Source organism: Hippoglossus stenolepis, chromosome 5 (genome assembly GCF_022539355.2).
Source record: "Hippoglossus stenolepis isolate QCI-W04-F060 chromosome 5, HSTE1.2, whole genome shotgun sequence".
Classification (NCBI taxonomy): domain Eukaryota; kingdom Metazoa; phylum Chordata; class Actinopteri; order Pleuronectiformes; family Pleuronectidae; genus Hippoglossus; species Hippoglossus stenolepis.
Window position 1 is genome coordinate 2,740,688 of NC_061487.1, and position 13,107 is coordinate 2,753,794.

At 40.3% G+C, this 13,107-nt stretch overlaps 1 protein-coding gene across 1 annotated transcript in view; it reads left to right on the plus strand.

The window, feature by feature from the left end:
• Positions 1-1,581, plus strand: part of LOC118109126 (RNA-binding Raly-like protein) — a 54,105-nt gene extending 52,524 nt beyond the window's left edge. The window contains exon 8 of the mRNA XM_035155972.2: positions 627-1,581. The gene's annotated coding sequence lies outside the window, so the exon portion shown is untranslated. The remainder of the gene's footprint in view (positions 1-626) is intronic.
• Positions 1,582-13,107: the final 11,526 nt, after the last annotated feature.

The following is a 13,107-nucleotide window of genomic DNA, read 5'->3' on the forward strand; positions in this document are numbered from 1 at the left end:
GTGGATGTGTCACTGACGTTAATAACATGCGACAGTCACAAAACTTAAAAAAACTAAAAGATAGAAATATCTCAGGATGAAAAAGTGGAGTCGTACACATAGAAGACGCAGACAAAGTTGTCTAGAAAGCTATGGCTGATAAGGACTGACACAGTGATGTGTCATAGACAAAAACATGTGATCTACAAAGTCAAATGTAAATGTTACACCCTGCCTCTGTCTGCTGCACCAGCCCTCACCTGGACGCTCCAGAGATGTCTGTGCTGTGAAAGTGTCTGAGCGGAGAATCTCCTGCTGCGTTGCTGGTGTTCACAGCTTATGTCTCTTTAAATCATGAAATAGTGAACTGAACTGAAGCTTGTAGCAGCTCTGAAGTCGAAAAGCTGTTGTTAAGCTTTACCAATAGTATTGTTAAGAGCAATTTACACTCAATTCAATTTAAGTGCAATTTGTCAATTAAGCATTCAATGCTACAATGACAACACATCTCCTTTCCCACTGAGATTCACATCCTAATAAGCCAAGAGAAGCAAGAAAAACGATGTTGTTTAAGCTTAGCTAAAATGTTGATTGTTTGAGTCCTGCAGATCTAGAGATACTCACTCTTCTTTCTGTTTGCTCTCCAGAAACGGACGCTTGAATTGATAACAGCTGGGATTGAAAATGCTACGAGGAGGCGCTGGCATTATCAACTTCAGATCGACCCCGCTCCACATCTGAACCAGTCACAATCATTGATGCCTTCTTAGTTCTCGTCTCCATTCCACAGTACAAACAAAATCCCACGTGTACCTGATCTGATGCTCCGTGCTAACATATCGACACACGGGGCACAGTAACTAAATGTATATGTTCCCTGTAAAGCACCATAGATGATTTCCTACCTTTCAGGCAGCCATTGAGTCCACTACAGTAATTGCTGTACAAGCAATTTATTTTTATTTTATTTCACCCTTGCATATTGATGCGATCAAAGATGATCCAGCATCTTAAAATGTTTACCTTCCCAAAAGTAACAAATTCATGAGCTATGTTTGCCAGATTTTCAGTTGTCACACATGCACCATCCGGCCCTGATTATAAACTCTGCTACAGCAGTGAGGCCAAAAGTATGTACTATACAGTGCACACATATATAAACTACATGTCTGTGAAGACCGTACGATATTTGTTCCACAGTATGATAAAAAAACAACTAAATCATATTGGTCTCATTTATTCCTCTAAGCAGTTTCTGCCCATGTTGTGCTCCATTCAGATCTATGTTAATAAAGTAAGTGTGGCAGCAGCTGGCAGCTCCTTATCACACAGTTTATTTTCATCAGACCTGTGGTTATTATGTGTAACCAGCTGTGTACAGGACTGCTTTACCGTTCTGTTATTAAGGCTCAGTGAGCACGCTTTTGCAAATCCACCCAGGAAATCAGTCATAAACTGATAGACTATCAATTTCCTGACATTCGTATTAACTCTGAAATAAAAATGCCATGTTGTGGATATAAATTGGAAGATTTTCCACCACCCATGTTATAACTTGAGCTAATGTTATATGATATTCTTGACATAAATGACATTCTCACAGTGGCAGTTGCTGGTTTTCTTAACTAATTAATCAACTAAAACTGTTGAGTTAAGCTAAGTATTACCTTTAGTGGTAAAACAGTTTGGATAAAGTTATCTTATCTCAATTTTAATAAAATAGTTAATCTCACGATAGCTGCTATCAGCACCTGAAACTGGGTAAATCTAGCTAATAGTTCAGTACCTAAAACTGTTGGCTTTGCATTAGTTAACCCTTAACTTATGTGCTCCACCTAATGTCGTAAAGATTGCAGCATTCAGGGACTGACAGCATGAAGTTATACTATTAGTTTCAACTTTAATCTTGATAAAAAAAAATAAAGATAACTTTACCACATAATTTTTGGCAACCAATATATTCTTCTATCCCACTGTCAAATGATGCTGCACTGACAACTTAAGCCTGTGTACATACACATACATGTTCTAATCTCAAAACACTATTATCTTTTGTTGAGTTGCCTCCAATATATTTGATTTGCATTATTGGACATAATTTTATGTTCACCAGATTGTGGGTGACTGACTTTGTGCCAAGCACAGCCACAATACTCTAGTGTCAAACCACACAAAGACCTCTAGCATCTTTACCCTGCTGGATTATATGGACAACTGTGACCGACTGTAAACCGAGTGCTCATGTAATATATTTGTCAGTTGAATAACGATACTTGAAAATATTTATGTGTACAGTAGTGGCTCTTTATACTTAAACATTATTTCAAACTTTTAAAAAATGATTCTAAAATGTTTAAGAAGAAATTATGTAACTGAACGTACATCATCAGTTTGGAAATATGACAACTCTTCATTTGGTTTCAGTGTAGTTTCTGCTGTTGATGTATTTGTGTTTGTTCAGTGCTGAATGTGATGTATTTAATAGTGTAAGTATTTTCATAAAAAGTGTTGTTAACTATGATTATGTTTTTCCAGTTCATGGTATAATTAAATGATTTATATTATGGTTTAATTCACACTCATGTCACGGTAGACGCATAATCACACTGAGCAGGGTCCAGTTGCTGAGATGATTTATGGGTCACTCTCATGCCCCCATGGAAGATTGAAACTTATAGAGTAGACAGTCCTGGACTGACCGCATTAAAAGTGAAGACATCAGCTGCTGCTCTGAAACACGCCTGTGTCTAACGCAGACATCCACCAGAAGCCGCCTGCTCCTGCTCCACAGCAGCCGCCACCACGATGCCGTCATGGTCATCACCTTCTTGGGAACCTGGAGCCACAAATAATTCACACGAGTCATTAAACAACACAGGAGGTGACGACCACATGAACGTGACACAGTCAAACAGCTGCTGCTGAGGCCTCAGGTGACGCACTGCCAACCTGTGTGACCTTGATGACTTGATACTTACTTGACAGGGGTGGCCTGTCCTCTGGGCGGTGGAGGGTGAGACTGCCCTGCTAGAGCCGGAGGGAGAAAGGATGCTGAGGCTAGAGCAGGGGATGAGGAGGCAGCAGGTGAGGAGGAGGCAGCATGTGAGGAGGCAGCAAGTGAGGAGGAGGCAGCAGGTGAGGAGGCAGCAGGTGAGGAGGAGGCAGCATGTGAGGAGGCAGCAAGTGAGGAGGAGGCAGCAGGTGAGGACGCAGCAAGTGAGGAGGGTGGAGCTGAGGAGCCTGGAGAAGGTGAGGAGGAGGCAGCAGGTGAGGAGGCTGGAGAAGGTGAGGAGGCTGGAGCAGGTGAGTAGGAGGAAGCAGGGGAGGGGCAGCAGGTTAGGAGACTGGAGAGGTGAGTAGGAGGCAGCAGGTGAGGAGGCTGGAGAAAGAAAAGAGGCAGCAGGTGAGGATGCTGGAGAAGATGAGGAGGCAGCAGGTGAGGATGCTGGAGAAGATGAGGAGGCAGCAGGTGAGGAGGCTGGAGCAGGTTAGGAGGAGGCAGCAGGTGAGGAGGCAGTAGGTGAGGAGGCTGGAGCAGGTGAGGAGGCTGGAGAAGATGAGGAGGCAGGAGGTGAGGAGGCTGGAGCAGGTTAGGAGGAGGCAGCAGGTGAGGAGGCAGTAGGTGAGGAGGCAGCAGGTGAGGATGCAGCAGGTGAGGAGGCTGGAGCAGGTGAGGAGGCAGTAGGTGAGGAGGCAGCAGGTGAGGAGGCAGTAGGTGAGGAGGCAGCAGGTGAGGAGGCTGGAGCAGGTGAGGAGGCTGGAGAAGATGAGGAGGCAGGAGGTGAGGAGGCTGGAGAAGGTTAGGAGGAGGCAGCAGGTGAGGAGGCAGCAGGTTTTTTAATTTGAACTAAATTGAGGCTTTCATTTTTAAAAGATCTCGGCCATGGTAAATCAGTGGTTTCCTGAGAATGAGTCAAATATGTTAACAGTGGTTTCTTTCCTACTAAAGTTAAGCTGCACAGTACACTGCCAAACATGTGTATAGTGTTATTGTACTGTAACCACCAGTGCCTTTGATACTGTTACGAGTGAACACTGGTTTCTATTTTATGTTTTTATCAATATGTAAAAAGCTTAAGACTGAACAATACAACAAAACATTTTGAATAACTGGCTGACTGTATTCTCTACTGAGTCTTAGACTCTGATCTGCATGTCTAAAATACAATAGATTCAATCAATCATATTTGTATTTGTACAAATCACAATTTGTCTCATAGGGCTTTAACAAGGTGTGACATCCTCTGCCCTTAACCCTCAACAAGGGTAAGGAAAAACTACCAAGAAAAGCTTTTAACAGGGTAAAAAGAAGGTAGAAACCTCAGAGAGAGCCACATGTGAGGCAAACCAAACAAAGCTCCAACATTTACAACATTGATTAGAAGAAACAATTTTTAGCATGATGGAAAAGTGTGTCAATGTTTAAAGTATTTGTATATAAGAAAAAGTCTGATAGAGATGAAGGGAGCAGCAATGACAATCGAAACGAAGGAGTTATTACCAGTAATGGTAGAATATGTGAGAAGGCATATTGTGTATCTAGCAGTCCTGTTGTAATCATAATCAATGATGAGCTGCCACTACGATCAGGATCCACCACTGGGATCGACAATCCACCATCACGATTCACCACCATGATCACATATAAACTAGCACTATAGTTAGGAGCTCTAACAATTAGTCAAGGGTAATTTAATCATTTATTTGGATAATTAATAAATCTTAAGTATATTTAATTGAAAATGACAGTCTGAAACCACATTCATATTCACCTGATCTAGATTTTTATTTGGATCTGCACCAAACTCATAAATATCAAGACATGTCTTATTTTTTTTTCAAGATCCATGAATCATTCTTTGAAACATCAACAAAATGTTGTAAAACATTTTACACAAAATGAAAAGAAAATCCTGGATTCTGGACCACTGATATTTAATTGGTTCTTTCCTGACTCATAATGCAACATTCCACCAAGTTTGATGTTCATCTGTCCTGTAGTTTGTTAACAGACTAACACACAGTCAAACAAATGCAGATGAAAACATAACCACCTTGACAGAGTTAATAATCAGCTCTAACTTTGTTGCTTGAACTCCTTGTAAATGGTCTGTGTTATATACAGGTAGATCTTTTTAGCCTTGATGACCACTGAAAGCGCTTTACAGTACAGTTTGTGTCCACTAGAGGGGGCTACAGCTCCACAAACGCCACATCCCTCGACGAGACGTACAGAACTTCATTGTATGACAGCACCAGAGGCAAAGGGAGTCAGACTTACCATGAAACTGTGGATCATCTGTGGAGAGATGAGAGAAATAGTTACTTCAATTCCAAGACCTCACTGTCAAGAATCTCAGTTTTCCAAAATATAGACCATCACTGTCCTCTGTAAGATACAGACATCATGAACTGTGTGTAATTGTAACGTTGAATAATGTTATTGGCAATACAAACAGAGGATGGCAATATATTGCCATCCTCTGTTTGTATCCTCAGGAATTGTAGTAATCTGACAGGAAAGAGTGAGGAAGTGAGTGACACCAACCTGCCACACATCTCCTCACTGACACTGATAATGTGTTCATTTTTAAACAAACCCTGGATTGAATAATTAAACAGGATTTAAGATTTAAGTAAAAGAGAGAAGGGAAAGGATAAATAATGTCCTGTAATTGTATTTTTTAAATCTTAGTATACATTTTGGGCGTCTTGCTGAGTTGTTAATCATTCTGGGAAAGACTAAGTAATAAGGACACTATGTGTGTTGCAGTGGATATGTATGTCTATGTAAGGGGAACTAATATATAACCCATGTTTATTTTTATTTTGATGTGTTATATGTGCTGTGTATGTTCAGGGTTGTTATTATTTCACATTACAGATCTTTATGTCAAATTGTTTGGATATATAAGATCATATAAATGTTGTAACCCCTTGTAAAAAATTCAGTGAACTTAAGTTGAAACATAGTAGATGTGGAGGAGGGTACGATACCAAATAAAGATTAAGCTTCAAAACGATTACATTTCTTTTAGCTCTCCATCTGAGCGCACACTCACACAAATCGAATGCCTTTGCTTTCCTTCCATCTTTTTTTCTCCTGTCGCTGTGGCACTGTAAATTGCATCCAATGTTTGTCCCCTTATGTTAAAGTGTGAAAAGATTTAAGATTTCAGGCTGGGTATTGTTTTAAATGTTTTGAAATTTGTGTTGACACAATACTGGAGATTTGTTGCTGATACTGAAACAACACAATTTAGAAACATTATCCAGAGAAATAAATTTTTTCTCTCAACACAGACAAGGAATGTACAACAGGAATTTTTCTAAATAACATAGTCTTTCTTTCCTCTGATTTACAGTGCGAAGATGATTTATGCAATAACCCCACTCTTATTTTCAGAGCAGGAAATAAACCGGTCCAAGTCTTGTTTTACTCTTTGCTGTGTCCAGCTTCTCAAATGTGTGGACTTTGCTGCTGTCTCTTGTTATATATCATTTCACTTAAAAAAAATTGAACTCTGAAAACTTGTGATGACCTCGTTGCACAGTTTTATGACACTGATTGTGTAAATTATTGTTAGTTGTAGCTAAGATTATAAATCTGTTAGGTCCGATTGTTCTGACACATCTTGATCAGCAGCAAAACATTGCGGTTAAACACCGAGCCCTGCGGACACATGACCCTATTGAGTTTCTTTGTTTTCAAATGTTGTCCACGTTGATGTTATGATGTAGATCAATGCTGGTTTGTTCCCTGCTCTGAATATAAGAGTGGGGTTAGTGCATAAAGCATCTTCGGACTGCAGATCGCAGGAAACAAATCAAGCTGCTCTTCAGAAATGTTCCTGGGATACAGCTGCTCCAAGCAGAGGAACTCGGGCAGTAAATGAACTGGAGGAGAGATTGTGGTAAATCTGCAGGTTCAGGAACTTTCCTTCCCCATCAAACAACTTGACAACGAGCACCTAACGCTGACAAGATTTGATACGCGTATTCGCGAGACAAGAAAAACAGTATCTGAACATTATTTAGAACAGACCAGCTTGTAAAATCTCCACTTTTAGATCAGCTCCCCCTCTAAAGATCCCCAACTAAGTTAATTCACTCCATCCTCCCTCCGTATCGTGCAACAGTCGTTAATTTGAGGGAGACGGGACAGACCAAACAAACACACACAAAGTATGTTCCCAAAAATCTGTGGTCCAGATGCGCTCGGCACATACCACAGCTGCACTAACATGGCTTTATGCAACAAGATGGCCTGTCATTAATGCCAAGTGCCGCGCCGGATGCGCTCCGTCAACCCCCCTGCCTCCCATTCCCTCCCAGTTCCCCCCACAGCCCCCCCCCATCGTAACCCCCAGCAGCGTCTGTATCCCATCATCCTCCTCTCTTTTAAACATCCTCACACTCATCAGCCTGAGGTTATGAGGCTTGTGGCACGCGTGGCGCATTCCTGGGACGTGATGCGAAACAGAAATGCATTAAATTCCCGATCTGGAATCCATCGCAGGGGGTGTGTGTGTGTGTGTGTGTGTGTGAGCAGCAGAAATTTTGCGAGTGTGTGTGTGTGTGTATGTGGGGGGGTTAAGGGGTCTCACTGCCCCCTCGAGTACCACAGCATCTGAGATACACAGTGTCTAAAGGCATCGGAGGAATTCACAATATATAGGGTTAGAAAGTTTCAGGAATTCTGGGTATTTATAGCGAACAGGGTTCTGAAGAGCCCAGGGGTGTGTGGAGGTTTACGGAGCAGAGGGGGACTCTTGGGACTGTAGAATAAAATGCCTGCAGATCATTTACCTTCTTTCACAGTATCGCACATGACAATTCATGGACCCCAGGGGTATGATAGAGCCGCATTAAGAGTTCAGGCAAGCATCTGGCGAGAGAGTAGACAAAAATAGCACATCACTGCATCTTCATATTATAGATCTCTACAGAAGATTTAAAGGTCCCCAGAGAATTCCAGTAAGGGTCAACGGCACAAACAGATGTCCTCCTCCACCTCATAAAAATGAAAAACACCAAAAGTGGGTCCAGAGAGTGAGGAATTAACAGCAGCATTCCACTTCACACCAACTACGGTGACTATTGCTGTTCAGAGCGGCTCTGCCTCACCGGCGGAATTTCACCTTCAACCTTATTTCACCTGAATGTCATCTCTCGTCCACCAGCACATGTTTCTCCACATCGGCCTCTTGACATTTCACAACATCACATTAGAGTTGGATTTGTGTAATGTGGGATTTACACCAATAACTGAAGGTTTTAGTTTAGACATTTCGTGAGGTTCAAGGGTGCAAGACGGAATTTGGGACAAAGGATCTGGCTCTAATCAGTGCATCTGACTGAGGTTGACTCTGCACCCACAGGAAGGCCGAGCCCGAGGCCACAGCAGGGAAATCAAACCCATCTTTCTCAATTGTTCATTCCAGATATAAATATCTTTTGACAACATAAACAGCTAAGCTAAAGGTGAGCAGTGTGCCACTCTGACCTCCCATTAGTATTTTTACCCTCATAAGTAAGAGGTTACTGTGGATGCATGTAGAAGTACACCTGGGTGCACACACACATTTAAAATGCATGCATCAACAGTCACTACACCTCTGAATGCTCACGCTCTAATGTATGAGTGCTGTATGTACACATACAAACTACACATAAATGCAGTAAAGCACAATACATACCTGTGCAAACACAGGTGCATAACAACACACACACGCACACAGAGATTATTTAAAAAAAATCCAACTTGATATGAACTGTAATGAGGAATCAGTGAGTGACTAATCATCTACTCTATCTGAAAGGAATGCTTAACGTGACAAGACAGAAAGACTTCAAAAGTCAGCTTCTCATCCTCTTCCTCCCCCATGAACACAAAAGAATGTGTGGCAAGGCGCAAATATAAAACACAAGTGTTTCTTTGAAAAAAAAAAAAACCTGCAACCCCCATGGACTGTGCTGCACTCCTGCCAGCAAATACAGCTATTCATTTCTCAGTGAAACCGTCTGAGTAATGGCTGAGCCAAGTTTAGAGCTGGCTCCCTACCAGAGCATTGTTTACCAGCATCCTACTCAATCGCAGTTTTATATAGAGTATATGAAATGGTGCTAAAAATACCCAAGCGCAGCAGGCTTAAAGGAAGCCAGTCACCGAGTCAGCAGAGCTCTTCTTTACCGGGTGCAAGGCCAAGTCCTTGATGAGGCGATGCCAAGGGTAGAATTACCTACACACTCCTGTATCATCATCCCTTCACTAAACACACACCCTGCTATTCCTGTGGATCAGGCTATCATCAAGGTAAAATTGCAACTGACCACATAGCAAGAAAAACGGCTTCATTGTCTTGTCAAAAACAATAAGAAGCAAATGATCCAGGGCAGGGACTGACACCTGATCTAAACTGTGTTGATACTTCAGCAGTGAAGACACCAGCCTGGAGCTTTGCCAATCCTCTACCTCCACACCACCTCCCTGACTGACCACAGTACATGTTCCACATCCCTGTTGAATGATGTGACTTCCCAGAATCAGAATGGTGATATTTTGTTTTAGAACATTTCGTAATGGGACACACCCACAGACAATGTAAAACAATTATCAGACACGCTCCTCTGAGCGTCCAATTCACTGCACATTCAAGTCATAACAGCATTAACACTAAACCGGTAACAAGTGAGGTCTGAACTGTATGTCATCAAATTCATATAAAACCTAAATATGGACAAAGAATAATTCAAAGCTAAATCTTATAGAGCACTGTAATACATTTTCATTCATTATCTTGTATCATCTTTTACAAAGAAAGTTAAATCTATTTGATAATCCACGACATGCTGAGAAGTTTTTTGTCAAGTGGGAACTCTAGAAAAAAATATATATATAAAAAAAAGGAAAAAGGAAACAACCACACACCCTGTCTATATCTGGGATTTGTATTCATAACAACTGGATAAATTAATGAATGTCCAGCATGAGATTGTTTTGAAATTAACTTACAGTTCCAACCTCTTGACAGTGAATGCTTGTGTTATTTTGGACTGGAACTGCTCAATTACTGTGATATATAAATCAGTTGATTGACAGAAAATGTATATGCAAATTAATCCCTCATCTTTTCAAGCAGATACATAAAAAAAAGAAAGTTCAAGGTTATCAAATGTGAGGACTCACTGCTTTTCTTGGTCTTATGGACAAAACATTGTGATGGGCATGATGATTAAGTGAGGAAATAATTGGGAAATGGGAGATTCTGACCAATTTGGATTTTTGGCAGCTGATGCCGATACTGCTATTAAGCAGTAACAAATTTCAGGGTATTATATATTGGCCGATAAATACAAAAAATTGACAATGATTCCAAAATTTACATTTTCAAACCCTCATGACATAAACTCACAGTTTAACTATAAACTCAATAAAAAGAAAATTTGATGTAAAATGTAAACATTGTTAATTATTACCATTGCATTGTTAATTCCGTAGAATGAAAGTTTTCATATCGGCACAAATAATCACTGATACCAATAGTGAAAGGCTCATATCGGCTGATTGTTAACGGGCTGAAATGAGGACAATGTTACACACATTACTCACATTACAAATTCAGCACCAGGAAAAGAGTGTGTCCTTTCAGTACGCAATGTGTCCGTGACAGCAGATGACTCATAGCAGCAGAATGTGATGGAGCAGGAAACATCAGTTGCAATTACGCTGTTAACTTCACAGGGATTAATATAGTAAACATGCTATTTTCGAAACACATTTATGGGCCGCTTGTGAGACATCCATCTGCTGGAACTGAGGGAGACAATGTGAAATAAAGCCCCAAAGCATCTTGGAAATGTGATCTACGTTTGCTCAGCTTGTTGCCTCAGTACAACAATAAAAAAAGATAAATGGTAACTCTAAGATTTACACATCTATTCACAGCAAGAGGCAGTTTTGAATGTAGCTATAGCAAGATGGCAAATAGTGTATAATAATAGAGTATAAAAAGTTTCGGGTGTATACAAAATCAGCTGGCAATTTTCACATATTTGCCATTTTAAAGCCAATTTGTTACGTAAGCGTTCTTTGTAAGTCATTGTTTTTTTGTGTATGACTCATGTATCAGTGTTTTGAAACCAAGTGAATGCACTACACCCACAGTGAGAACAGATTGTAGTGAGGTTTCTATAAATATTTAAAGGACAAAAATGTACGATATCTATCAGCCATTAGTACAAAATGAACACTATATCTGAAAGTGGTTGACGACGTTGTTGATCAGTATCAATGACTGCTCTGCCAGGTGCAAAGATTTCTGGCTTTCAAACACACTTTTTCCGTTCTGCACCCCACCCGTTGGAATTTCAAGACTCTCCAAATCAATCCCTGGCGTAGTCGCACTTCATTGCAACGATGCAAGACAAGTGATGAACCAATATCAGCAGACACTTCAGCTATAAAAATGCAAATATGTGACAGTTGTAGGTCAAAAGCAAATTGCTGATATTTAACCCTCTTGTCCTTCTCTACTGAAGCAAATGGAAAAAAGAAATTCTCCACATTACGAAAATGTGACTTCATGGTGTCATAGAGTTGTTAAATCAGTTTCTAATGAACAATATAAATACATCACTTTGCTGAACCCTCATACACTTAATACTAATAACACTTAGACAGATACAGCAATCAAAGGATTCATTACTGTGTTCAAGGACATTCTATATTAAATTTGATGGGTGTCTTTTTTTTCAAATTACAGACCAAACCAACGGAAGCTTATTGCTGTCACACCATAAAAATTCAAAATAAATCCGTATCACGTAATAACATAAACAATTTCTCACTATAACGTGATCATGCATGTTTCTTGTTATAACATGATAAAACCCACATTAGAACGTAAAAAAGCTTCTCATTGTAATGTGATATAGGATTACAATGGGATAAGTTCAACTGCAGGCCGTATACCCAGAGACCAGTGGTTTCCCTCCTGATCAGATTTGAGCTCGTTTTGATGAACATAAAACTGAAACTGGTTGTGTACATGACTCTGATTGGAACAAGATTTCCCTTGTGTTTTGAGGACATTTCGTTTATTAGTTATTGATCTGAAAAGTCTGGATCTGTGAATATTTCCCCCTTTTCTTCTGCTGGCCACGCACATTTCTACATTTCATCATACCACATTATCCCGGGAAACTTTTCACTTTATAACGTGGTACAGATTTCTAATTTTTCCTGGTGTGACAGAAAACGCTTCTGTACAAACCAATAATTGATTCATCAAGGAGATAATATGCATATTTACCAATCATGAACAATATAAGTTGTTAAAGCCTTAGATGGAACTGAGAAAATATTTCTTCTGCCTAATCACTGCTTATAGATGTTGAAGTCAATCTGTCGGTTGTCATTTGGTTCACCACATTGGTCATTGGAAAACTAAAAAAGGACTGAACCATGAATTTTCTTAACCCTCAGTCACTTGACAAATGAACATGAATAAATAAACCCATGGATTACTGTGATACTGGAGAAAAGCTGATTATTTGGTTATTATGGGCGGCTGTGGTCGGCAGTTCGATCCCCAGTCGTCCCCATCTGCAAGTGTCCTTGGGCAAGATGCTGAACCCTGAATTGCCCCTCATAGAACAACAAAGTGCTGCTAATAGATGTACTGTATGAATGTGTGTGTGAATGGGTGAATGTAAAACTGTACTGTAAAGAGCTTTGAGTGGTCATCAAGAATAGAAAAGCTCTATATAAATACAAAACCATTTACCAACCATTTATTTCCGGGGAAGTTCTGGAGTTAGGAGGAGAATAAGCTTGCTATGATTAAAAACATAATATTGCCTCTATGAGTTGTGGGCCATGGGCATTGGTGCAATTCTCCTGGTTGCATTTATAACAATGATATGCCCCTGGATCTTTCACCTCACAAAGTATCTTATCTTGCATGTCTTCCTCCAAATCCTGTCTCCACCTGTCCTGTGTCCCCTCTGGGAGACAGATTTCTCCTCTAACATCATCATCAGGTCAAAATTGGCTTAATACTTAGGTATTTGACTAAATGACTACTGATATCCCATCTGCCTCAGCTGTACTTGGTGTTTTGTGCT